Source organism: Xyrauchen texanus, unplaced genomic scaffold (genome assembly GCF_025860055.1).
Source record: "Xyrauchen texanus isolate HMW12.3.18 unplaced genomic scaffold, RBS_HiC_50CHRs HiC_scaffold_183, whole genome shotgun sequence".
Taxonomy (NCBI): domain Eukaryota; kingdom Metazoa; phylum Chordata; class Actinopteri; order Cypriniformes; family Catostomidae; genus Xyrauchen; species Xyrauchen texanus.
This window is the reverse complement of record NW_026266151.1, coordinates 19048-46040: the sequence shown is the minus strand read 5'-3', so window position 1 is coordinate 46040 and position 26993 is coordinate 19048. Positions and strand designations below refer to the sequence as shown.

General features: G+C 38.2%; 23 non-coding genes across 23 annotated transcripts; all 23 read right to left on the bottom strand.

The window, feature by feature from the left end:
- Window positions 1-3183: 3183 nt before the first annotated feature.
- trnav-aac (transfer RNA valine (anticodon AAC)) lies at window positions 3184-3256 on the bottom strand. Its single transcript has one exon. It is a non-coding gene; the product is annotated as a tRNA-Val (tRNA).
- Window positions 3257-4313: 1057 nt separating this feature from the next.
- trnav-aac (transfer RNA valine (anticodon AAC)) lies at window positions 4314-4386 on the bottom strand. Its single transcript has one exon. It is a non-coding gene; the product is annotated as a tRNA-Val (tRNA).
- A 1706-nt stretch (window positions 4387-6092) lies between these two features.
- On the bottom strand, window positions 6093-6165 carry trnav-aac (transfer RNA valine (anticodon AAC)). The gene has a single exon. It is a non-coding gene; the product is annotated as a tRNA-Val (tRNA).
- A 337-nt stretch (window positions 6166-6502) lies between these two features.
- Window positions 6503-6575, bottom strand: trnav-aac (transfer RNA valine (anticodon AAC)). Its single transcript has one exon. It is a non-coding gene; the product is annotated as a tRNA-Val (tRNA).
- A 1038-nt stretch (window positions 6576-7613) lies between these two features.
- Window positions 7614-7686, bottom strand: trnav-aac (transfer RNA valine (anticodon AAC)). Its single transcript has one exon. It is a non-coding gene; the product is annotated as a tRNA-Val (tRNA).
- A 1219-nt stretch (window positions 7687-8905) lies between these two features.
- On the bottom strand, window positions 8906-8978 carry trnav-aac (transfer RNA valine (anticodon AAC)). Its single transcript has one exon. It is a non-coding gene; the product is annotated as a tRNA-Val (tRNA).
- A 517-nt stretch (window positions 8979-9495) lies between these two features.
- On the bottom strand, window positions 9496-9568 carry trnav-aac (transfer RNA valine (anticodon AAC)). Its single transcript has one exon. It is a non-coding gene; the product is annotated as a tRNA-Val (tRNA).
- Window positions 9569-10035: 467 nt separating this feature from the next.
- On the bottom strand, window positions 10036-10108 carry trnav-aac (transfer RNA valine (anticodon AAC)). The gene has a single exon. It is a non-coding gene; the product is annotated as a tRNA-Val (tRNA).
- Window positions 10109-11165: 1057 nt separating this feature from the next.
- Window positions 11166-11238, bottom strand: trnav-aac (transfer RNA valine (anticodon AAC)). The gene has a single exon. It is a non-coding gene; the product is annotated as a tRNA-Val (tRNA).
- A 1415-nt stretch (window positions 11239-12653) lies between these two features.
- On the bottom strand, window positions 12654-12727 carry trnav-aac (transfer RNA valine (anticodon AAC)). Its single transcript has one exon. It is a non-coding gene; the product is annotated as a tRNA-Val (tRNA).
- Window positions 12728-13582: 855 nt separating this feature from the next.
- Window positions 13583-13655, bottom strand: trnav-aac (transfer RNA valine (anticodon AAC)). The gene has a single exon. It is a non-coding gene; the product is annotated as a tRNA-Val (tRNA).
- Window positions 13656-14352: 697 nt separating this feature from the next.
- On the bottom strand, window positions 14353-14425 carry trnav-aac (transfer RNA valine (anticodon AAC)). Its single transcript has one exon. It is a non-coding gene; the product is annotated as a tRNA-Val (tRNA).
- A 1577-nt stretch (window positions 14426-16002) lies between these two features.
- Window positions 16003-16075, bottom strand: trnav-aac (transfer RNA valine (anticodon AAC)). Its single transcript has one exon. It is a non-coding gene; the product is annotated as a tRNA-Val (tRNA).
- Window positions 16076-17310: 1235 nt separating this feature from the next.
- On the bottom strand, window positions 17311-17383 carry trnav-aac (transfer RNA valine (anticodon AAC)). The gene has a single exon. It is a non-coding gene; the product is annotated as a tRNA-Val (tRNA).
- A 698-nt stretch (window positions 17384-18081) lies between these two features.
- trnav-aac (transfer RNA valine (anticodon AAC)) lies at window positions 18082-18154 on the bottom strand. Its single transcript has one exon. It is a non-coding gene; the product is annotated as a tRNA-Val (tRNA).
- A 989-nt stretch (window positions 18155-19143) lies between these two features.
- trnav-aac (transfer RNA valine (anticodon AAC)) lies at window positions 19144-19216 on the bottom strand. The gene has a single exon. It is a non-coding gene; the product is annotated as a tRNA-Val (tRNA).
- A 699-nt stretch (window positions 19217-19915) lies between these two features.
- On the bottom strand, window positions 19916-19988 carry trnav-aac (transfer RNA valine (anticodon AAC)). Its single transcript has one exon. It is a non-coding gene; the product is annotated as a tRNA-Val (tRNA).
- Window positions 19989-20847: 859 nt separating this feature from the next.
- Window positions 20848-20920, bottom strand: trnav-aac (transfer RNA valine (anticodon AAC)). Its single transcript has one exon. It is a non-coding gene; the product is annotated as a tRNA-Val (tRNA).
- Window positions 20921-21975: 1055 nt separating this feature from the next.
- Window positions 21976-22048, bottom strand: trnav-aac (transfer RNA valine (anticodon AAC)). The gene has a single exon. It is a non-coding gene; the product is annotated as a tRNA-Val (tRNA).
- A 2113-nt stretch (window positions 22049-24161) lies between these two features.
- trnav-aac (transfer RNA valine (anticodon AAC)) lies at window positions 24162-24234 on the bottom strand. Its single transcript has one exon. It is a non-coding gene; the product is annotated as a tRNA-Val (tRNA).
- A 337-nt stretch (window positions 24235-24571) lies between these two features.
- trnav-aac (transfer RNA valine (anticodon AAC)) lies at window positions 24572-24644 on the bottom strand. Its single transcript has one exon. It is a non-coding gene; the product is annotated as a tRNA-Val (tRNA).
- Window positions 24645-25340: 696 nt separating this feature from the next.
- Window positions 25341-25413, bottom strand: trnav-aac (transfer RNA valine (anticodon AAC)). The gene has a single exon. It is a non-coding gene; the product is annotated as a tRNA-Val (tRNA).
- Window positions 25414-26112: 699 nt separating this feature from the next.
- On the bottom strand, window positions 26113-26187 carry trnav-aac (transfer RNA valine (anticodon AAC)). Its single transcript has one exon. It is a non-coding gene; the product is annotated as a tRNA-Val (tRNA).
- Window positions 26188-26993: the final 806 nt, after the last annotated feature.

The following is a 26993-nucleotide window of genomic DNA, read 5'->3' as shown; positions in this document are numbered from 1 at the left end:
CACTATGGAAACTTCCTTATGAATGAAATTAACAACAATTCCTGCTACTCATTTATGGAATATATGTTTAATGCAAGACACTCCATCCAAAAATTAGAGTACTGCAGGAAATCCATCAAGTGTTTCCAACCAACTTCGAACTGGGGACATTTCGCGTGTTAGGGGAACTTGATAACCACTACACTATGGAAACCTGCCTATAAAATTAATTACCAACAATTCCTGCAACTCATTAATTGAATATATGTTTATACAAGACGCTACATCCAAAAATCACAGTACTGCTTTAAAAGAAACAAGTGTTTCCACCCAGTTTCGAACTGGGGAACTTTCGCGTGTGAGTCTAACGTGATAATCACTACACTATGGAAATTTGCCTATGAGGGAAATTAACAACAATTCCTGCAACTCATTTATGGAATATATGTTTAGACAAGACACTCCATCCAAAAATCACAGTACTTCAGGAAATCCATCAAGTGTTTCCACCCAACTTCGAACTGGGGACATTTCGCGTGGTCGGCAAACGTGATAACCACTACATTATGGAAACTAGCCTATAATGGAATTTACCAACAATTCCTGCTACTCATATATTGAATATATGTTTCGACAAGACACTCCATCCAAAAATCACAGTACTGCAGGAAAACTATCAAGTGTTTCCACCCAACTTCGAACTGGGGACATTTCGCGTGTTCGGCGAACGTGATAACCACTACACTATGGAAACCTGCCCATAAAATTAATTACCAACAATTCCTGTAACTCATTAATTGAATATATGTTTAGACAAGCTGCTACATCCAAAAATCACAGTACTGCTGTAAAAGTAACAAGTGTTTCCACCCAGTTTCATGTGAATCTAACGTGATAACCACTACATTATGGAAACTAGCCTATGAAGGAATTTACCAACAATTCCTGCTACTCATTTATTGAATATATGTTTCGACAAGACACTCCATCCAAAAATCACAGTACTGCAGTAAAAATATCAAGTGTTGGGACCTTTCGCGTGTTAGGCGAACGTGATAACCACTACACTATGGAAACCTGCCTATAAAATTAATTACCAACAATTCCTGCAACTCATTAATTGAATATATGTTTAGACAAGACACTATCCAAAAATCACAGTACTGCAGGAAAACCATCAAGTGTTTACACCCAACTTCGAACTGGGGACCTTTTGCGTGTTCGGCGAACGTGATAACCACTACATTATGGAAACTAGGCTATGATGGAATTTACCAACAATTCCTGCTACTCATTTATTGAATATATGTTTCGACAAGACACTCCATCCAAAAATCACAGTACTGCAGTAAAAATATCAAGTGTTGGGACCTTTCGCGTGTTAGGCGAACGTGATAACCACTACACTATGGAAACCTGCCTATAAAATTAATTACCAACAATTCCTGCAACTCATTAATTGAATATATGTTTAGACAAGACACTCCATCCAAAAATCACAGTACTGCAGTAAAAATATCAAGTGTTGGGACCTTTCGCGTGTTAGGCGAACGTGATAACCACTACACTATGGAAACCTGCCTATAAAATTAATTACCAACAATTCCTGCAACTCATTAATTGAATATATGTTTAGTCAAGACGCTACATCCAAAAATCACAGTACTGCTTTAAAAGAAACAAGTGTTTCCACCCAGTTTCGAACTGGAAACTTTCGCATGTGAGTCTAACGTGATAATCACTACACTATGGAAACTTGCCTATGAAGGAAATTAACAACATTTCCTGCTACTCATTTATGGAATATATGTTTAGACAAGACACTCCATAAAAAATTAACAAGTCTGCAGGAAATCCATCAAGTGTTTCCACCCAACTTCGAACTGGGGACATTTCACGTGTTAGGTGAACGTGATAGCCACTACACTATGGAAACCTGCCCATAAAATTAATTACCAACAATTCCTGCAACTCATTAATTGAATATATGTTTCGACAAGACACTCCATCCAAAATTACAGTACTGCAGGAAAACCATCAAGTGTGTCCACCCAACTTTGAACTGGGGACCTTTCGCGTGTTCGGCGAACGTGATAACCACTATATTATGGAAACTAGCCTATGATGGAATTTACCAACAATTCCTGCTACTCATTTATTGAATATATGTTGGAAGAAAATTACCAACAATTCCTGCTACTCATTTATTGAATATATGTTTCGACAAGACACTAGATCCCAAAAATAACTGTACTGCAGTAAAAATAACAAGTGTTTCCACCCAACTTCGAACAGGGGACATTTCACGTGTTCGGCGAACGTGATAACCACTACATTATGGAAACCTGCCCATAAAATTAATTACCAACAATTCCTGCAACTCATTAATTGAATATATGTTTAGACATGACGCTACATCCAAAAATCACAGTACTGCTGTAAAAGTAACAAGTGTTTCCACCCAGTTTCGAACTGGTGACCTTTCGCGTGTGAGTCTAACGTGATAATCACTACACTACGGAAACTTCCCTATGAAGGAAATTAACAACAATTCCTGCTACTCATTTATGGAATATATGTTTAGGCAAGACACTCCATCCAAAAATTACAGTACTGCAGGAAATCCATCAAGCGTTTCCACCCAACTTCGAACTGGGGACATTTCGCGTGTCAGGGCAACTTGATAACCACTACACTATGGAAACCTGCCTATAAAATTAATTACCAACAATTCCTGCAACTCATTAATTGAATATATGTTTAGACAAGACGCTACATCCAAAAATCACAGTACTGCTGTAAAAGTAACAAGTGTTTCCACCCAGTTTCATGTGAATCTAACGTGATAATCACTACACTATGGAAACTTGCCTATGAAGGAAATTAACAACAATTCCTGCAACTCATTTATGGAATATATGTTTAGACAAGACACTCCATCCAAAAATCACAGTACTTCAGGAAATCCATCAAGTGTTTCCACCCAACTTCGAACTGGGGACATTTCGCGTGTTCGGCGAACGTGATAACCACTACATTACGGAAACTAGCCTATAATGGAATTTACCAACAACTCCTGCTACTCATTTATTGAATATATGTTGGAAGAAAATTACCAACAATTCCTGCTACTCATTTATTGAATATATGTTTCGACAAGACACTAGATCCCAAAAATAACTGTACTGCAGTAAAAATAACGAGTGTTTCCACCCAGTTTCGAACTGGGGACCTTTCGCGTGTTAGGCCAACGTGATAACCACTACACTATGGAAACCTGCCTATAAAATTAATTACCAACAATTCCTGCGACTCATTAACTGAATATATGTTTAGACAGGACACTCCATCCAAAAATCACAGTACTTCAGGAAATCCATCAAGTGTTTCCACCCAACTTCGAACTGGAGACATTTCTCGTGTTCGGCGACGTGATAACCACTACATTATGGAAACTAGCCTAAAATGGAATTTACCAACAATTCCTGCTACTCATTTATTGAATATATGTTTCGACAAGACACTCCATCCAAAAATCACAATACTGCAGGAAAACCATCAAGTGTTTCCACCCAACTTCGAACAGGGGACATTTCACGTGTTCGCTGAACGTGATAACCACTACATTATGGAAACTAGCCTATGATGGAATTTACCAACAATTCCTGCTACTCATTTATTGAATATATGTTTCGACAAGACACTCCATCCAAAAATCACAGTACTGCAGGAAAACCACCAAGTGTTTAGACTCAACTTCGAAATGGGGACCTTTCGCGTGTTACAGCAAACGTGATAACCACTACACTATGGAAACCTGCCCATAAAATTAATTACCAACAATTCCTGCAACTCATTAATTGAATATATGTTTAGACATGATGCTACATCCAAAAATCACAGTACTGCTGTAAAAGTAACAAGTGTTTCCACCCAGTTTCGAACTGGTGACCTTTCACATGTGAGTCTAACGTGATAATCACTACACTACGGAAACTTGCCTATGAAGGAAATTAACAACAATTCCTGCTACTCATTTATGGAATATATGTTTAGGCAAGACACTCCATCCAAAAATTACAGTACTGCAGAAAATCCATCAAGCGTTTCCACCCAACTTCGAACTGGGGACATTTCGCATGTTCGGCAAACGTGATAACCACTAAATTATGGAAACTAGCCTATAATGGAATTTACCAACAATTCCTGCTACTCATTTATTGAATATATGTTGGAAGAAAATTACCAACAATTCCTGCTACTCATTTATTGAATATATGTTTCGACAAGACACTAGATCCCAAAAATCACAGTACTGCAGGAAAACTATCAAGTGTTTCCACCCAGTTTCGAACTGGGGACCTTTCGTGTGTTAGGCGAACGTGATAACCACTACACTATGGAAACCTGCCTATAAAATTAATTACCAACAATTCCTGCGACTCATTAATTGAATATATGTTTAGACAAGACACTCCATCCAAAAATCACAGTACTTCAGGAAATCCATCAAGTGTTTCCACCCAACTTCGAACTGGGGACATTTCTCGTGTTCTGCGAATGTGATAACCACTACATTATGGAAACTAGCCTATAATGGAATTTACCAACAATTCCTGCTACTCATTTATTGAATATATGTTTCGACAAGACACTCCATCCAAAAATCACAATACTGCAGGAAAACCATCAAGTGTTTCCACCCAACTTCGAACAGGGGACATTTCACGTGTTCAGTGAACGTGATAACCACTACATTATGGAAACTAGCCTATGATGGAATTTACCAACAATTCCTGCTACTCATTTATTGAATATATGTTTCGACAAGACACTCCATCCAAAAATCACAGTACTGCAGGAAAACCATCAAGTGTTTAGACTCAACTTCGAAATGGGGACCTTTCGTGTTAGGCAAGCGTGATAACCACTACGCTATGGAAACCTGCCCATAAAATTAATTACCAACAATTCCTGCAACTCATTAATTGAATATATGTTTAGACATGACGCTACATCCAAAAATCACAGTACTGCTGTAAAAGTAACAAGTGTTTCCACCCAGTTTCGAACTGGTGACCTTTCGCGTGTGAGTCTAACGTGATAATCACTACACTACGGAAACTTCCCTATGAAGGAAATTAACAACAATTCCTGCTACTCATTTATGGAATATATGTTTAGGCAAGACACTCCATCCAAAAATTACAGTACTGCAGGAAATCCATCAAGCGTTTCCACCCAACTTCGAACTGGGGTCATTTCGCATGTCAGGGAACTTGATAACCACTACACTATGGAAACCTGCCTATAAAATTAATTACCAACAATTCCTGCAACTCATTAATTGAATATATGTTTAGACAAGACGCTACATCCAAAAATCACAGTACTGCTGTAAAAGTAACAAGTGTTTCCACCCAGTTTCATGTGAATCTAACGTGATAATCACTACACTATGGAAACTTGCCTATGAAGGAAATTAACAACAATTCCTGCAACTCATTTATGGAATATATGTTTAGACAAGACACTCCATCCAAAAATCACAGTACTTCAGGAAATCCATCAAGTGTTTCCACCCAACTTCGAACTGGGGACATTTCGCGTGTTCGGCGAACGTGATAACCACTATATTATGGAAACTAGCCTATGATGGAATATACCAACAATTCCTTCTACTCATTTATTGAATATATGTTTCGACAAGACATTCCATCCAAAAATCACAATACTGTAGAAAAACCATCAAGTGTTTCCACCCAACTTCGAACTGGGGACATTTCGCGTGTTCGGCGAACGTGATAACCACCACATTATGGAAACTAGCCTATGATGGAATTTACCAACAATTCCTGCTACTCATTTATTGAATATTTGTTTCGACAAGACACTCCATCCAAAAATCACAGTACTGCAGGAAAACCATCAAGTGTTTAGACTCAACTTGGAAATGGGGACCTTTCGCGTGTTCGGCAAACGTGATAACCACTACACTATGGAAACCTGCCCATAAAATTAATTACCAACAATTCCTGCAACTCATTAATTGAATATATGTTTAGACATGACGCTACATCCAAAAATCACAGTACTGCTGTAAAAGTAACAAGTGTTTCCACCCAGTTTCGAACTGGTGACCTTTCGCGTGTTAGGCGAACGTGATAACCACTACACTACGGAAACCTGCCTATAAAATTAATTACCAACAACTCCTGCGACTCATTAATTGAATATATGTTTAGACAAGACACTCCATCCAAAAATCACAGTACTTCAGGAAATCCATCAAGTGTTTCCACCCAACTTCGAACTGGAGACATTTCTCGTGTTCGGCGAATGTGATAACCACTACATTATGGAAACTAGCCTATAATGGAATTTACCAACAATTCCTGCTACTCATTTATTGAATATATGTTGGAAGAAAATTACCAACAATTCCTGCTACTCATTTATTGAATATATGTTTCGACAAGACACTAGATCCCAAAAATAACTGTACTGCAGTAAAAATAACAAGTGTTACCACCCAGTTTCGAACTTGGGACCTTTCACATGTTAGGCGAACGTGATAACCACTACACTATGGAAACCTGCCTATAAAGTTAATTACCAACAATTCCTGCGACTCATTAATTGAATATATGTTTAGACAAGACACTCCATCCAAAAATCACAGTACTTCAGGAAATCCATCAAGTGTTTCCACCCAACTTCGAACTGGAGACATTTCTCGTGTTCGGCGAACGTGATAACCACTACATTATGGAAACTAGCCTAAAATGGAATTTACCAACAATTCCTGCTACTCATTTATTGAATATATGTTTCGACAAGACACTCCATCCAAAAATCACAATACTGCAGGAAAACCATCAAGTGTTTCCACCCAACTTCGAACAGGGGACATTTCACGTGTTACGTGAACGTGATAACCACTACATTATGGAAACTAGCCTATGATGGAATTTACCAACAATTCCTGCTACTCATTTATTGAATATATGTTTCGACAAGACACTCCATCCAAAAATCACAATACTGCAGGAAAACCATCAAGTGTTTAGACTCAACTTCGAAATGGGGACCTTTACGTGTTCGACAAACGTGATAACCACTACACTATGGAAACCTGCCCATAAAATTAATTACCAACAATTCCTGCAACTCATTAATTGAATATATGTTTAGACAAGACGCTACATCCAAAAATCACAGTACTGCTGTAAAAGTAACAAGTGTTTCCACCCAGTTTCATGTGAATCTAACGTGATAATCACTACGCTATGGAAACTTGCCTATGAAGGAAATTAACAACAATTCCTGCAACTCATTTATGGAATATATGTTTAGACAAGACACTCCATCCAAAAATCACAGTACTTCAGGAAATCCATCAAGTGTTTCCACCCAACTTCCAACTGGGGACATTTCGCGTGTTCGGCGAACGTGATAACCACTACATTATGGAAACTAGCCTATAATGGAATTTACCAACAACTCCTGCTACTCATTTATTGAATATATGTTGGAAGAAAATTACCAACAATTCCTGCTACTCATTTATTGAATATATGTTTCGACAAGACACTAGATCCCAAAAATCACAGTACTGCAGGAAAACTATCAAGTGTTTCCACCCAGTTTCGAACTGGGGACCTTTCACGTGTTAGGCCAACGTGATAACCACTACACTATGGAAACCTGCCTATAAAATTAATTACCAACAATTCCTGCGACTCATTAATTGAATATATGTTTAGACAAGACACTCCATCCAAAAATCACAGTACTTCAGGAAATCCATCAAGTGTTTCCACCCAACTTCGAACTGGGGACATTTCTCGTGTTCTGCTGAACGTGATAACCACTACATTATGGAAACTAGCCTATAATGGAATTTACCAACAATTCCTGCTACTCATTTATTGAATATATGTTTCGACAAGACACTCCATCCAAAAATCACAATACTGCAGGAAAACCATCAAGTGTTTCCACCCAACTTCGAACAGGGGACATTTCTCGTGTTCGGCGAACGTGATAACCACTACATTATGGAAACTAGCCTAAAATGGAATTTACCAACAATTCCTGCTACTCATTTATTGAATATATGTTTCGACAAGACACTCCATCCAAAAATCACAATACTGCAGGAAAACCATCAAGTGTTTCCACCCAACTTCGAACAGGGGACATTTCACGTGTTCAGTGACGTGATAACCACTACATTATGGAAACTAGCCTATGATGGAATTTACCAACAATTCCTGCTACTCATTTATTGAATATATGTTTCGACAAGACACTCCATCCAAAAATCACAATACTGCAGGAAAACCATCAAGTGTTTAGACTCAACTTCGAAATGGGGACCTTTCGCGTGTTCGGCAAACGTGATAACCACTACACTATGGAAACCTGCCCATAAAATTAATTACCAACAATTCCTGCAACTCATTAATTGAATATATGTTTAGACAAGACGCTACATCCAAAAATCACAGTACTGCTGTAAAAGTAACAAGTGTTTCCACCCAGTTTCATGTGAATCTAACGTGATAATCACTACGCTATGGAAACTTGCCTATGAAGGAAATTAACAACAATTCCTGCAACTCATTTATGGAATATATGTTTAGACAAGACACTCCATCCAAAAATCACAGTACTTCAGGAAATCCATCAAGTGTTTCCACCCAACTTCCAACTGGGGACATTTCGCGTGTTCGGCGAACGTGATAACCACTACATTATGGAAACTAGCCTATAATGGAATTTACCAACAACTCCTGCTACTCATTTATTGAATATATGTTGGAAGAAAATTACCAACAATTCCTGCTACTCATTTATTGAATATATGTTTCGACAAGACACTAGATCCCAAAAATCACAGTACTGCAGGAAAACTATCAAGTGTTTCCACCCAGGTTCGAACTGGGGACCTTTCACGTGTTAGGCCAACGTGATAACCACTACACTACGGAAACCTGCCTGTAAAATTAATTACCAACAATTCCTGCGACTCATTAATTGAATATATGTTTAGACAAGACACTCCATCCAAAAATCACAGTACTTCAGGAAATCCATCAAGTGTTTCCACCCAACTTCGAACTGGGGACATTTCTCGTGTTCTGCGAACGTGATAACCACTACATTATGGAAACTAGCCTATAATGGAATTTACCAACAATTCCTGCTACTCATTTATTGAATATATGTTTCGACAAGACACTCCATCCAAAAATCACAATACTGCAGGAAAACCATCAAGTGTTTCCACCCAACTTCGAACTGGGGACATTTCGCATGTTCGGCGAACGTGATAACCACTAAATTATGGAAACTAGCCTATAATGGAATTTACCAACAATTCCTGCTACTCATTTATTGAATATATGTTGGAAGAAAATTTCCAACAATTCCTGCTACTCATTTATTGAATATATGTTTCGACAAGACACTAGATCCCAAAAATCACAGTACTGCAGGAAAACTAACAAGTGTTTCCACCCAGTTTCGAACTGGGGACCTTTCGCGTGTTAGGCGAACTTGATAACCACTACACTATGGAAACCTGCCTATAAAATTAATTACCAACAATTCCTGCGACTCATTAATTGAATATATGTTTAGACAAGACACTCCATCCAAAAATCACAGTACTTCAGGAAATCCATCAAGTGTTTCCACCCAACTTCGAACTGGGGACATTTCTCGTGTTCTGCGAACGTGATAACCACTACATTATGGAAACTAGCCTATAATGGAATTTACCAACAATTCATGCTACTCATTTATTGAATATATGTTTCGACAAGACACTCCATCCAAAAATCACAATACTGCAGGAAAACCATCAAGTGTTTCCACCCAACTTCAAACAGGGGACATGTCACGTGTTCGGTAACGTGATAACCACTACATTATGGAAACTAGCCTATGATGGAAATTACCAACAATTCCTGCTACTCATTTATTGAATATATGTTTCGACAAGACACTAGATCCCAAAAATCACAGTACTGCAGGAAAACTAACAAGTGTTTCCACCCAGTTTCGAACTGGGGACCTTTCGCGTGTTAGGCGAACTTGATAACCACTACACTATGGAAACCTGCCTATAAAATTAATTACCAACAATTCCTGCGACTCATTAATTGAATATATGTTTAGACAAGACACTCCATCCAAAAATCACAGTACTTCAGGAAATCCATCAAGTGTTTCCACCCAACTTCGAACTGGGGACATTTCTCGTGTTCTGCGAACGTGATAACCACTACATTATGGAAACTAGCCTATAATGGAATTTACCAACAATTCATGCTACTCATTTATTGAATATATGTTTCGACAAGACACTCCATCCAAAAATCACAATACTGCAGGAAAACCATCAAGTGTTTCCACCCAACTTCAAACAGGGGACATGTCACGTGTTCGGCGAACATGATAACCACTACATTATGGAAACTAGCCTATGATGGAATTTACCAACAATTCCTGCTACTCATTTATTGAATATATGTTTCGACAAGACACTCCATCCAAAAATCACAGTACTGCAGGAAAACCATCAAGTGTTTAGACTCAACTTCGAAATGGGGACCTTTCGCGTGTTCGGCAAACGTGATAACCACTACGCTATGGAAACCTGCCCATAAAATTAATTACCAACAATTCCTGCAACTCATTAATTGAATATATGTTTAGACATGATGCTACATCCAAAAATCACAGTACTGCTGTAAAAGTAACAAGTGTTTCCACCCAGTTTCGAACTGGTGACCTTTCGCGTGTGAGTCTAACGTGATAATCACTACACTACGGAAACTTGCCTATGAAAGAAATTAACAACAATTCCTGCTACTCATTTATGGAATATATGTTTAGGCAAGACACTCCATCCAAAAATTACAGTACTGCAGGAAATCCATCAAGCGTTTCCACCCAACTTCGAACTGGGGACATTTCGCATGTTCGGTGAACGTGATAACCACTAAATTATGGAAACTAGCCTATAATGGAATTTACCAACAATTCCTGCTACTCATTTATTGAATATATGTTGGAAGAAAATTACCAACAATTCCTGCTACTCATTTATTGAATATATGTTTCGACAAGACACTAGATCCCAAAAATCACAGTACTGCAGGAAAACTATCAAGTGTTTCCACCCAGTTTCGAACTGGGGACTTTTCGCATGTTAGGCCAACGTGATAACCACTACACTACGGAAACCTGCCTATAAAATTAATTACCAACAATTCCTGCGACTCATTAATTGAATATATGTTTAGACAAGACACTCCATCCAAAAATCACAGTACTTCAGGAAATCCATCAAGTGTTTCCACCCAACTTCGAACTGGGGACATTTCTCGTGTTCTGCTGAACGTGATAACCACTACATTATGGAAACTAGCCTATAATGGAATTTACCAACAATTCCTGCTACTCATTTATTGAATATATGTTTCGACAAGACACTCCATCCAAAAATCACAATACTGCAGGAAAACCATCAAGTGTTTCCACCCAACTTCGAACAGGGGACATTTCACGTGTTCGTGACGTGATAACCACTACATTATGGAAACTAGCCTATGATGGAATTTACCAACAATTCCTGCTACTCATTTATTGAATATATGTTTCGACAAGACACTCCATCCAAAAATCACAGTACTGCAGGAAAACCATCAAGTGTTTAGACTCAACTTCGAAATGGGGACCTTTCGCGTGTTAGACAAGCGTGATAACCACTACGCTATGGAAACCTGCCCATAAAATTAATTACCAACAATTCCTGCAACTCATTAATTGAATATATGTTTAGACATGATGCTACATCCAAAAATCACAGTACTGCTGTAAAAGTAACAAGTGTTTCCACCCAGTTTCGAACTGGTGACCTTTCGCGTGTGAGTCTAACGTGATAATCACTACACTACGGAAACTTGCCTATGAAAGAAATTACCAACAATTCCTGCGACTCATTAATTGAATATATGTTTAGGCAAGACACTCCATCCAAAAATCACAGTACTTCAGGAAATCCATCAAGTGTTTCCACCCAACTTCGAATTGGGGACATTTCTCGTGTTCTGCGAACGTGATAACCACTACATTATGGAAACTAGCCTATAATGGAATTTACCAACAATTCCTGCTACTCATTTATTGAATATATGTTTCGACAAGACACTCCATCCAAAAATCACAATACTGCAGGAAAACCATCAAGTGTTTCCACCCAACTTCGAACAGGGGACATTTCACGTGTTCGGCGAACGTGATAACCACTACATTATGGAAACTAGCCTATGATGGAATTTACCAACAATTCCTGCTACTCATTTATTGAATATATGTTTCGACAAGACACTCCATCCAAAAATTACAGTACTGCAGGAAATCCATCAAGCGTTTCCACCCAACTTCGAACTGGGGACATTTAGCATGTTCGTGAACGTGATAACCACTAAATTATGGAAACTAGCCTATAATGGAATTTACCAACAATTCCTGCTACTCATTTATTGAATATATGTTGGAAGAAAATTACCAACAATTCCTGCTACTCATTTATTGAATATATGTTTCGACAAGACACTAGATCCCAAAAATCACAGTACTGCAGGAAAACTATCAAGTGTTTCCACCCAGTTTCGAACTGGGGACCTTTCGCGTGTTAGGCTGAACGTGATAACCACTACACTATGGAAACCGGCCTATAAAATTAATTACCAACAATTCCTGCGACTCATTAATTGAATATATGTTTAGACAAGACACTCCATCCAAAAATCACAGTACTTCAGGAAATCCATCAAGTGTTTCCACCCAACTTCGAACAGTTGACATTTCACGTGTTACGTGAACGTGATAACCACTACATTATGGAAACTAGCCTATGATGGAATTTACCAACAATTCCTGCTACTCATTTATTGAATATATGTTTCGACAAGACACTCCATCCACAAATCATAGTACTGCAGGAAAACCATCAAGTGTTTAGACTCAACTTCGAAATGGGGACCTTTACGTGTTAGACAAGCGTGATAACCACTACACTATGGAAACCTGCCCATAAAATTAATTACCAACAATTCCTGCAACTCATTAATTGAATATATGTTTAGACAAGACGCTACATCCAAAAATCACAGTACTGCTGTAAAAGTAACAAGTGTTTCCACCCAGTTTCATGTGAATCTAACGTGATAATCACTACACTATGGAAACTTGCCTATGAAGGAAATTAACAACAATTCCTGCAACTCATTTATGGAATATATGTTTAGACAAGACACTCCATCCAAAAATCACAGTACTTCAGGAAATCCATCAAGTGTTTCCACCCAACTTCGAACTGGGGACATTTACGTGTTCGTGACGTGATAACCACTACATTATGGAAACTAGCCTATAATGGAATTTACCAACAACTCCTGCTACTCATTTATTGAATATATGTTGGAAGAAAATTACCAACAATTCCTGCTACTCATTTATTGAATATATGTTTCGACAAGACACTAGATCCCAAAAATAAATGTACTGCAGTAAAAATAACAAGTGTTTCCACCAAGTTTCAAACTGGGGACCTTTCGCGTGTTAGGCGAACGTGATAACCACTACACTATGGAAACCTGCCTATAAAATTAATTACCAACAATTCCTGCGACTCATTAATTGAATATATGTTTAGACAAGACACTCCATCCAAAAATCACAGTACTTCAGGAAATCCATCAAGTGTTTCCACCCAACTTCGAACTGGGGACATTTCTGGTGTTCTGCTGAACGTGATAACCACTACATTATGGAAACTAGCCTATAATGGAATTTACCAACAATTCCTGCTACTCATTTATTGAATATATGTTTCGACAAGACACTCCATCCAAAAATCACAATACTGCAGGAAAACCATCAAGTGTTTCCACCCAACTTCGAACAGGGGACATTTCACGTGTTCGTGAACGTGATAACCACTACATTATGGAAACTAGCCTATGATGGAATTTACCAACAATTCCTGCTACTCATTTATTGAATATATGTTTCGACAAGACACTCCATCCAAAAATTACAGTACTGCAGGAAATCCATCAAGCGTTTCCACCCAACTTCGAACTGGGGACATTTAGCATGTTCAGTGAACGTGATAACCACTAAATTATGGAAACTAGCCTATAATGGAATTTACCAACAATTCCTGCTACTCATTTATTGAATATATGTTGGAAGAAAATTACCAACAATTCCTGCTACTCATTTATTGAATATATGTTTCGACAAGACACTAGATCCCAAAAATCACAGTACTGCAGGAAAACTATCAAGTGTTTCCACCCAGTTTCGAACTGGGGACCTTTCGCGTGTTAGGCGAACGTGATAACCACTACACTATGGAAACCTGCCTATAAAATTAATTACCAACAATTCCTGCGACTCATTAATTGAATATATGTTTAGACAAGACACTCCATCCAAAAATCACAGTACTTCAGGAAATCCATCAAGTGTTTCCACCCAACTTCGAACAGTTGACATTTCACGTGTTCGGCGAACGTGATAACCACTACATTATGGAAACTAGCCTATGATGGAATTTACCAACAATTCCTGCTACTCATTTATTGAATATATGTTTCGACAAGACACTCCATCCACAAATCATAGTACTGCAGGAAAACCATCAAGTGTTTAGACTCAACTTCGAAATGGGGACCTTTCAGTGTTAGGCAAGCGTGATAACCACTACACTATGGAAACCTGCCCATAAAATTAATTACCAACAATTCCTGCAACTCATTAATTGAATATATGTTTAGACAAGAGGCTACATCCAAAAATCACAGTACTGCTGTAAAAGTAACAAGTGTTTCCACCCAGTTTCATGTGAATCTAACGTGATAATCACTACACTATGGAAACTTGCCTATGAAGGAAATTAACAACAATTCCTGCAACTCATTTATGGAATATATGTTTAGACAAGACACTCCATCCAAAAATCACAGTACTTCAGGAAATCCATCAAGTGTTTCCACCCAACTTCGAACTGGGGACATTTCTCGTGTTCTGCGAACGTGATAACCACTACATTATGGAAACTAGCCTATAATGGAATTTACCAACAATTCATGCTACTCATTTATTGAATATATGTTTCGACAAGACACTCCATCCAAAAATCACAATACTGCAGGAAAACCATCAAGTGTTTCCACCCAACTTCAAACAGGGGACATGTCACGTGTTCGGCGAACGTGATAACCACTACATTATGGAAACTAGCCTATGATGGAATTTACCAACAATTCCTGCTACTCATTTATTGAATATATGTTTCGACAAGACACTCCATCCAAAAATCACAGTACTGCAGGAAAACCATCAAGTGTTTAGACTCAACTTCGAAATGGGGACCTTTCGTGTTCAGCAAACGTGATAACCACTACGCTATGGAAACCTGCCCATAAAATTAATTACCAACAATTCCTGCAACTCATTAATTGAATATATGTTTAGACATGATGCTACATCCAAAAATCACAGTACTGCTGTAAAAGTAACAAGTGTTTCCACCCAGTTTCGAACTGGTGACCTTTCGCGTGTGAGTCTAACGTGATAATCACTACACTACGGAAACTTGCCTATGAAAGAAATTAACAACAATTCCTGCTACTCATTTATGGAATATATGTTTAGGCAAGACACTCCATCCAAAAATTACAGTACTGCAGGAAATCCATCAAGCGTTTCCACCCAACTTCGAACTGGGGACATTTCGCATGTTCGGCTGAACGTGATAACCACTAAATTATGGAAACTAGCCTATAATGGAATTTACCAACAATTCCTGCTACTCATTTATTGAATATATGTTGGAAGAAAATTACCAACAATTCCTGCTACTCATTTATTGAATATATGTTTCGACAAGACACTAGATCCCAAAAATCACAGTACTGCAGGAAAACTATCAAGTGTTTCCACCCAGTTTCGAACTGGGGACTTTTCGCGTGTTAGGCCAACGTGATAACCACTACACTACGGAAACCTGCCTATAAAATTAATTACCAACAATTCCTGCGACTCATTAATTGAATATATGTTTAGACAAGACACTCCATCCAAAAATCACAGTACTTCAGGAAATCCATCAAGTGTTTCCACCCAACTTCGAACTGGGGACATTTCTCGTGTTCTGCGAACGTGATAACCACTACATCATGGAAACTAGCCTATAATGGAATTTACCAACAATTCCTGCTACTCATTTATTGAATATATGTTTCGACAAGACACTCCATCCAAAAATCACAATACTGCAGGAAAACCATCAAGTGTTTCCACCCAACTTCGAACAGGGGACATTTCACGTGTTCGGCGAACGTGATAACCACTACATTATGGAAACTAGCCTATGATGGAATTTACCAACAATTCCTGCTACTCATTTATTGAATATATGTTTCGACAAGACACTCCATCCAAAAATCACAATACTGCAGGAAAACCATCAAGTGTTTCCACCCAACTTCGAACAGGGGACATTTCACGTGTTCGGTAACGTGATAACCACTACATTATGGAAACTAGCCTATGATGGAATTTACCAACAATTCCTGCTACTCATTTATTGAATATATGTTTCGACAAGACACTCCATCCAAAAATCACAGTACTGCAGGAAAACCATCAAGTGTTTAGACTCAACTTCGAAATGGGGACCTTTCGCGTGTTCAGCAAACGTGATAACCACTACGCTATGGAAACCTGCCCATAAAATTAATTACCAACAATTCCTGCAACTCATTAATTGAATATATGTTTAGACATGATGCTACATCCAAAAATCACAGTACTGCTGTAAAAGTAACAAGTGTTTCCACCCAGTTTCGAACTGGTGACCTTTACGTGTGAGTCTAACGTGATAATCACTACACTACGGAAACTTGCCTATGAAAGAAATTAACAACAATTCCTGCTACTCATTTATGGAATATATGTTTAGGCAAGACACTCCATCCAAAAATTACAGTACTGCAGGAAATCCATCAAGCGTTTCCACCCAACTTCGAACTGGGGACATTTCGCATGTTCGGCTAACGTGATAACCACTAAATTATGGAAACTAGCCTATAATGGAATTTACCAACAATTCCTGCTACTCATTTATTGAATATATGTTGGAAGAAAATTACCAACAATTCCTGCTACTCATTTATTGAATATATGTTTCGACAAGACACTAGATCCCAAAAATCACAGTACTGCAGGAAAACTATCAAGTGTTTCCACCCAGTTTCGAACGGGGGACCTTTCACGTGTTAGGCCAACGTGATAACCACTACACTACGGAAACCTGCCTATAAAATTAATTACCAACAATTCCTGCGACTCATTAATTGAATATATGTTTAGACAAGACACTCCATCCAAAAATCACAGTACTTCAGGAAATCCATCAAGTGTTTCCACCCAACTTCGAATTGGGGACATTTCTGTGTTCTGCTGAACGTGATAACCACTACATTATGGAAACTAGCCTATAATGGAATTTACCAACAATTCCTGCTACTCATTTATTGAATATATGTTTCGACAAGACACTCCATCCAAAAATCACAATACTGCAGGAAAACCATCAAGTGTTTCCACCCAACTTCGAACAGGGGACATTTCACGTGTTCGACGTAACGTGATAACCACTACATTATGGAAACTAGCCTATGATGGAATTTACCAACAATTCCTGCTACTCATTTATTGAATATATGTTTCGACAAGACACTCCATCCAAAAATTACAGTACTGCAGGAAATCCATCAAGCGTTTCCACCCAACTTCGAACTGGGGACATTTCGCATGTTCAGCTAACGTGATAACCACTAAATTATGGAAACTAGCCTATAATGGAATTTACCAACAATTCCTGCTACTCATTTATTGAATATATGTTGGAAGAAAATTACCAACAATTCCTGCTACTCATTTATTGAATATATGTTTCGACAAGACACTAGATCCCAAAAATCACAGTACTGCAGGAAAACTATCAAGTGTTTCCACCCAGTTTCGAACTGGGGACCTTTCGCGTGTTAGGCGAACGTGATAACCACTACACTATGGAAACCGGCCTATAAAATTAATTACCAACAATTCCTGCTACTCATTAATTGAATATATGTTTAGACAAGACACTCCATCCAAAAATCACAGTACTTCAGGAAATCCATCAAGTGTTTCCACCCAACTTCGAACAGTTGACATTTCACGTGTTCGGCGAACGTGATAACCACTACATTATGGAAACTAGCCTATGATGGAATTTACCAACAATTCCTGCTACTCATTTATTGAATATATGTTTCGACAAGACACTCCATCCACAAATCATAGTACTGCAGGAAAACCATCAAGTGTTTAGACTCAACTTCGAAATGGGGACCTTTCGCGTGTTCGGCAAACGTGATAACCAATACACTATGGAAACCTGCCCATAAAATTAATTACCAACAATTCCTGCAACTCATTAATTGAATATATGTTTAGACAAGACGCTACATCCAAAAATCACAGTACTGCTGTAAAAGTAACAAGTGTTTCCACCCAGTTTCATGTGAATCTAACGTGATAATCACTACACTATGGAAACTTGCCTATGAAGGAAATTAACAACAATTCCTGCAACTCATTTATGGAATATATGTTTAGACAAGACACTCCATCCAAAAATAACAGTACTTCAGGAAATCCATCAAGTGTTTCCACCCAACTTCGAACTGGGGACATTTCGCGTGTTCGGCGAACGTGATAACCACTACATTATGGAAACTAGCCTATAATGGAATTTACCAACAATTCATGCTACTCATTTATTGAATATATGTTTCGACAAGACACTCCATCCAAAAATCACAATACTGCAGGAAAACCATCAAGTGTTTCCACCCAACTTCAAACAGGGGACATTTCACGTGTTCGGCGAACGTGATAACCACTACATTATGGAAACTAGCCTATGATGGAATTTACCAACAATTCCTGCTACTCATTTATTGAATATATGTTTCGACAAGACACTCCATCCAAAAATCACAGTACTGCAGGAAAACCATCAAGTGTTTCCACCCAGTTTCGAACTGGGGACCTTTCGCGTGTTAGGCGAACGTGATAACCACTACACTATGGAAACCTGCCTATAAAATTAATTACCAACAATTCCTGCGACTCATTAATTGAATATATGTTTAGACAAGACACTCCATCCAAAAATCACAGTACTTCAGGAAATCCATCAAGTGTTTCCACCCAACTTCGAACTGGGGACATTTCTCGTGTTCTGCGAACGTGATAACCACTACACTATGGAAACCTGCCCATAAAATTAATTACCAACAATTCCTGCAAGTCATTAATTGAATATATGTTTAGACATGATGCTACATCCAAAAATCACAGTACTGCTGTAAAAGTAACAAGTGTTTCCACCCAGTTTCGAACTGGTGACCTTTCACGTGTGAGTCTAACGTGATAATCACTACACTACGGAAACTTGCCTATGAAGGAAATTAACAACAATTCCTGCTACTCATTTATGGAATATATGTTTAGGCAAGACACTCCATCCAAAAATTACAGTACTGCAGGAAATCCATCAAGCGTTTCCACCCAACTTCGAACTGGGGACATTTCAGCATGTTTGGCTGAACGTGATAACCACTAAATTATGGAAACTAGCCTATAATGGAATTTACCAACAATTCCTGCTACTCATTTATTGAATATATGTTGGAAGAAAATTACCAACAATTCCTGCTACTCATTTATTGAATATATGTTTCGACAAGACACTAGATCCCAAAAATCACAGTACTGCAGGAAAACTATCAAGTGTTTCCACCCAGTTTCGAACTGGGGACCTTTCGCGTGTTAGGCTAACGTGATAACCACTACACTATGGAAACCTGCCTATAAAATTAATTACCAACAATTCCTGCGACTCATTAATTGAATATATGTTTAGACAAGACACTCCATCCAAAAATCACAGTACTTCAGGAAATCCATCAAGTGTTTCCACCCAACTTCGAACTGGGGACATTTCTCGTGTTCTGCGAATGTGATAACCACTACATTATGGAAACTAGCCTATAATGGAAATTAACAACAATTCCTGCTACTCATTTATGGAATATATGTTTAGGCAAGACACTCCATCCAAAAATTACAGTACTGCAGGAAATCCATCAAGCGTTTCCACCCAACTTCGAACTGGGGTCATTTCGCATGTCAGGGGAACTTGATAACCACTACACTATGGAAACCTGCCTATAAAATTAATTACCAACAATTCCTGCAACTCATTAATTGAATATATGTTTAGACAAGACGCTACATCCAAAAATCACAGTACTGCTGTAAAAGTAACAAGTGTTTCCACCCAGTTTCATGTGAATCTAACGTGATAATCACTACACTATGGAAACTTGCCTATGAAGGAAATTAACAACAATTCCTGCAACTCATTTATGGAATATATGTTTAGACAAGACACTCCATCCAAAAATCACAGTACTTCAGGAAATCCATCAAGTGTTTCCACCCAACTTCGAACTGGGGACATTTCACGTGTTCGCTGAACGTGATAACCACTACATTATGGAAACTAGCCTATAATGGAATTTACCAACAACTCCTGCTACTCATTTATTGAATATATGTTGGAAGAAAATTACCAACAATTCCTGCTACTCATTTATTGAATATATGTTTCGACAAGACACTAGATCCCAAAAATAACTGTACTGCAGTAAAAATAACAAGTGTTTCCACCCAGTTTCGAACTGGGGACCTTTCGCGTGTTAGGCGAACGTGATAACCACTACACTATGGAAACCTGCCTTTAAAATTAATTACCAACAATTCCTGCGACTCATTAATTGAATATATGTTTAGACAAGACACTCCATCCAAAAATCACAGTACTTCAGGAAATCCATCAAGTGTTTCCACCCAACTTCGAACTGGAGACATTTCTCGTGTTCGGCGACGTGATAACCACTACATTATGGAAACTAGCCTAAAATGGAATTTACCAACAATTCCTGCTACTCATTTATTGAATATATGTTTCGACAAGACACTCCATCCAAAAATCACAATACTGCAGGAAAACCATCAAGTGTTTCCACCCAACTTCGAACAGGGGACATTTCACGTGTTCGGCGAACGTGATAACCACTACATTATGGAAACTAGCCTATGATGGAATTTACCAACAATTCCTGCTACTCATTTATTGAATATATGTTTCGACAAGACACTCCATCCAAAAATCACAGTACTGCAGGAAAACCATCAAGTGTTTAGACTCAACTTCGAAATGGGGACCTTTACGTGTTCGACAAGCGTGATAACCACTACACTATGGAAACCTGCCCATAAAATTAATTACCAACAATTCCTGCAACTCATTAATTGAATATATGTTTAGACATGATGCTACATCCAAAAATCACAGTACTGCTGTAAAAGTAACAAGTGTTTCCACCCAGTTTCGAACTGGTGACCTTTCACGTGTGAGTCTAACGTGATAATCACTACACTACGGAAACTTGCCTATGAAGGAAATTAACAACAATTCCTGCTACTCATTTATGGAATATATGTTTAGGCAAGACACTCCATCCAAAAATTACAGTACTGCAGAAAATCCATCAAGCGTTTCCACCCAACTTCGAACTGGGGACATTTCGCATGTTCGGCGAACGTGATAACCACTAAATTATGGAAACTAGCCTATAATGGAATTTACCAACAATTCCTGCTACTCATTTATTGAATATATGTTGGAAGAAAATTACCAACAATTCCTGCTACTCATTTATTGAATATATGTTTCGACAAGACACTAGATCCCAAAAATCACAGTACTGCAGGAAAACTATCAAGTGTATCCACCCAGTTTCAAACTGGGGACCTTTCGTGTGTTAGGCGAACGTGATAACCACTACACTATGGAAACTTGCCTATAAAATTAATTACCAACAATTCCTGCGACTCATTAATTGAATATATGTTTAGACAAGACACTCCATCCAAAAATCACAGTACTTCAGGAAATCCATCAAGTGTTTCCACCCAACTTCGAACTGGGGACATTTCTCGTGTTCTGCGAATGTGATAACCACTACATTATGGAAACTAGCCTATAATGGAATTTACCAACAATTCCTGCTACTCATTTATTGAATATATGTTTCGACAAGACACTCCATCCAAAAATCACAATACTGCAGGAAAACCATCAAGTGTTTCCACCCAACTTCGAACAGGGGACATTTCACGTGTTCGGCGAACGTGATAACCACTACGTTATGGAAACTAGCCTATGATGGAATTTACCAACAATTCCTGCTACTCATTTATTGAATATATGTTTCGACAAGACACTCCATCCAAAAATCACAGTACTGCAGGAAAACCATCAAGTGTTTAGACTCAACTTCGAAATGGGGACCTTTCGCGTGTTCGGCAAACGTGATAACCACTACGCTATGGAAACCTGCCCATAAAATTAATTACCAACAATTCCTGCAACTCATTAATTGAATATATGTTTAGACATGACGCTACATCCAAAAATCACAGTACTGCTGTAAAAGTAACAAGTGTTTCCACCCAGTTTCGAACTGGTGACCTTTCGCGTGTGAGTCTAACGTGATAATCACTACACTACGGAAACTTCCCTATGAAGGAAATTAACAACAATTCCTGCTACTCATTTATGGAATATATGTTTAGGCAAGACACTCCATCCAAAAATTACAGTACTGCAGGAAATCCATCAAGCGTTTCCACCCAACTTCGAACTGGGGTCATTTCGCATGTCAGGGAACTTGATAACCACTACACTATGGAAACCTGCCTATAAAATTAATTACCAACAATTCCTGCAACTCATTAATTGAATATATGTTTAGACAAGACGCTACATCCAAAAATCACAGTACTGCTGTAAAAGTAACAAGTGTTTCCACCCAGTTTCATGTGAATCTAACGTGATAATCACTACACTATGGAAACTTGCCTATGAAGGAAATTAACAACAATTCCTGCAACTCATTTATGGAATATATGTTTAGACAAGACACTCCATCCAAAAATCACAGTACTTCAGGAAATCCATCAAGTGTTTCCACCCAACTTCGAACTGGGGACATTTGCGTGTTCGTGACGTGATAACCACTATATTATGGAAACTAGCCTATGATGGAATATACCAACAATTCCTTCTACTCATTTATTGAATATATGTTTCGACAAGACATTCCATCCAAAAATCACAATACTGTAGAAAAACCATCAAGTGTTTCCACCCAACTTCGAACTGGGGACATTTCAGTGTTCGCTGAACGTGATAACCACCACATTATGGAAACTAGCCTATGATGGAATTTACCAACAATTCCTGCTACTCATTTATTGAATATATGTTTCGACAAGACACTCCATCCAAAAATCACAGTACTGCAGGAAAACCATCAAGTGTTTAGACTCAACTTGGAAATGGGGACCTTTACGTGTTCGGCAAGCGTGATAACCACTACACTATGGAAACCTGCCCATAAAATTAATTACCAACAATTCCTGCAACTCATTAATTGAATATATGTTTAGACATGACGCTACATCCAAAAATCACAGTACTGCTGTAAAAGTAACAAGTGTTTCCACCCAGTTTCGAACTGGTGACCTTTCGCGTGTGAGTCAAACGTGATAATCACTACACTACGGAAACTTGCCTATGAAGGAAATTAACAACAATTCCTGCTACTCATTTATGGAATATATGTTTAGGCAAGACACTCCATCCAAAAATTACAGTACTGCAGGAAATCCATCAAGCGTTTCCACCCAACTTCGAACTGGGGACATTTCGCATGTTCGGCGAGCGTGATAACCACTAAATTATGGAAACTAGCCTATAATGGAATTTACCAACAATTCCTGCTACTCATTTATTGAATATATGTTGGAAGAAAATTACCAACAATTCCTGCTACTCATTTATTGAATATATGTTTCGACAAGACACTAGATCCCAAAAATCACAGTACTGCAGGAAAACTATCAAGTGTTTCCACCCAGTTTCGAACTGGGGACCTTTCTCGTGTTAGGCGAACGTGATAACCACTACACTACGGAAACCTGCCTATAAAATTAATTACCAACAATTCCTGCGACTCATTAATTGAATATATGTTTAGACAAGACACTCCATCCAAAAATCACAGTACTTCAGGAAATCCATCAAGTGTTTCCACCCAACTTCGAACTGGAGACATTTCTCGTGTTCGGCGAATGTGATAACCACTACATTATGGAAACTAGCCTATAATGGAATTTACCAACAATTCCTGCTACTCATTTATTGAATATATGTTGGAAGAAAATTACCAACAATTCCTGCTACTCATTTATTGAATATATGTTTCGACAAGACACTAGATCCCAAAAATAACTGTACTGCAGTAAAAATAACAAGTGTTTCCACCCAGTTTCGAACTTGGGACCTTTCACGTGTTAGGCGAACGTGATAACCACTACACTATGGAAACCTGCCTATAAAATTAATTACCAACAATTCCTGCGACTCATTAATTGAATATATGTTTAGACAAGACACTCCATCCAAAAATCATAGTACTTCAGGAAATCCATCAAGTGTTTCCACCCAACTTCGAACTGGAGACATTTCTCGTGTTCGGCGAACGTGATAACCACTACATTATGGAAACTAGCCTATAATGGAATTTACCAACAATTCCTGCTACTCATTTATTGAATATATGTTTCGACAAGACACTCCATCCAAAAATCACAATACTGCAGGAAAACCATCAAGTGTTTCCACCCAACTTCGAACAGGGGACATTTCACGTGTTCGTGAACGTGATAACCACTACATTATGGAAACTAGCCTATGATGGAATTTACCAACAATTCCTGCTACTCATTTATTGAATATATGTTTCGACAAGACACTCCATCCAAAAATTACAGTACTGCAGGAAATCCATCAAGCGTTTCCACCCAACTTCGAACTGGGGACATTTCGCATGTTCAGCTAACGTGATAACCACTAAATTATGGAAACTAGCCTATAATGGAATTTACCAACAATTCCTGCTACTCATTTATTGAATATATGTTGGAAGAAAATTACCAACAATTCCTGCTACTCATTTATTGAATATATGTTTCGACAAGACACTAGATCCCAAAAATCACAGTACTGCAGGAAAACTATCAAGTGTTTCCACCCAGTTTCGAACTGGGGACCTTTCGCGTGTTAGGCGAACGTGATAACCACTACACTATGGAAACCTGCCTATAAAATTAATTACCAACAATTCCTGCGACTCATTAATTGAATATATGTTTAGACAAGACACTCCATCCAAAAATCACAGTACTTCAGGAAATCCATCAAGTGTTTCCACCCAACTTCGAACTGGGGACATTTCTCGTGTTCTGCTGAACGTGATAACCACTACATTATGGAAACTAGCCTATAATGGAATTTACCAACAATTCCTGCTACTCATTTATTGAATATATGTTTCGACAAGACACTCCATCCAAAAATCACAATACTGCAGGAAAACCATCAAGTGTTTCCACCCAACTTCGAACAGGGGACATTTCACGTGTTCGGTGAACGTGATAACCACTACATTATGGAAACTAGCCTATGATGGAATTTACCAACAATTCCTGCTACTCATTTATTGAATATATGTTTCGACAAGACACTCCATCCAAAAATTACAGTACTGCAGGAAATCCATCAAGCGTTTCCACCCAACTTCGAACTGGGGACATTTCAGCATGTTCAGTGAACGTGATAACCACTAAATTATGGAAACTAGCCTATAATGGAATTTACCAACAATTCCTGCTACTCATTTATTGAATATATGTTGGAAGAAAATTACCAACAATTCCTGCTACTCATTTATTGAATATATGTTTCGACAAGACACTAGATCCCAAAAATCACAGTACTGCAGGAAAACTATCAAGTGTTTCCACCCAGTTTCGAACTGGGGACCTTTCAGCGTGTTAGGCTGAACGTGATAACCACTACACTATGGAAACCTGCCTATAAAATTAATTACCAACAATTCCTGCGACTCATTAATTGAATATATGTTTAGACAAGACACTCCATCCAAAAATCACAGTACTTCAGGAAATCCATCAAGTGTTTCCACCCAACTTCGAACTGGGGACATTTCTCGTGTTCTGCTGAACGTGATAACCACTACATTATGGAAACTAGCCTATAATGGAATTTACCAACAATTCCTGCTACTCATTTATTGAATATATGTTTCGACAAGACACTCCATCCAAAAATCACAATACTGCAGGAAAACCATCAAGTGTTTCCACCCAACTTCGAACAGGGGACATTTCACGTGTTCGGTGAACGTGATAACCACTACATTATGGAAACTAGCCTATGATGGAATTTACCAACAATTCCTGCTACTCATTTATTGAATATATGTTTCGACAAGACACTCCATCCAAAAATCACAGTACTGCAGGAAAACCATCAAGTGTTTAGACTCAACTTCGAAATGGGGACCTTTCACGTGTTCGAGCAAGCGTGATAACCACTACACTATGGAAACCTGCCCATAAAATTAATTACCAACAATTCCTGCAACTCATTAATTGAATATATGTTTAGACATGATGCTACATCCAAAAATCACAGTACTGCTGTAAAAGTAACAAGTGTTTCCACCCAGTTTCGAACTGGTGACCTTTCGTGTGAGTCTAACGTGATAATCACTACACTATGGAAACTTGCCTATGAAAGAAATTAACAACAATTCCTGCTACTCATTTATGGAATATATGTTTAGGCAAGACACTCCATCCAAAAATTACAG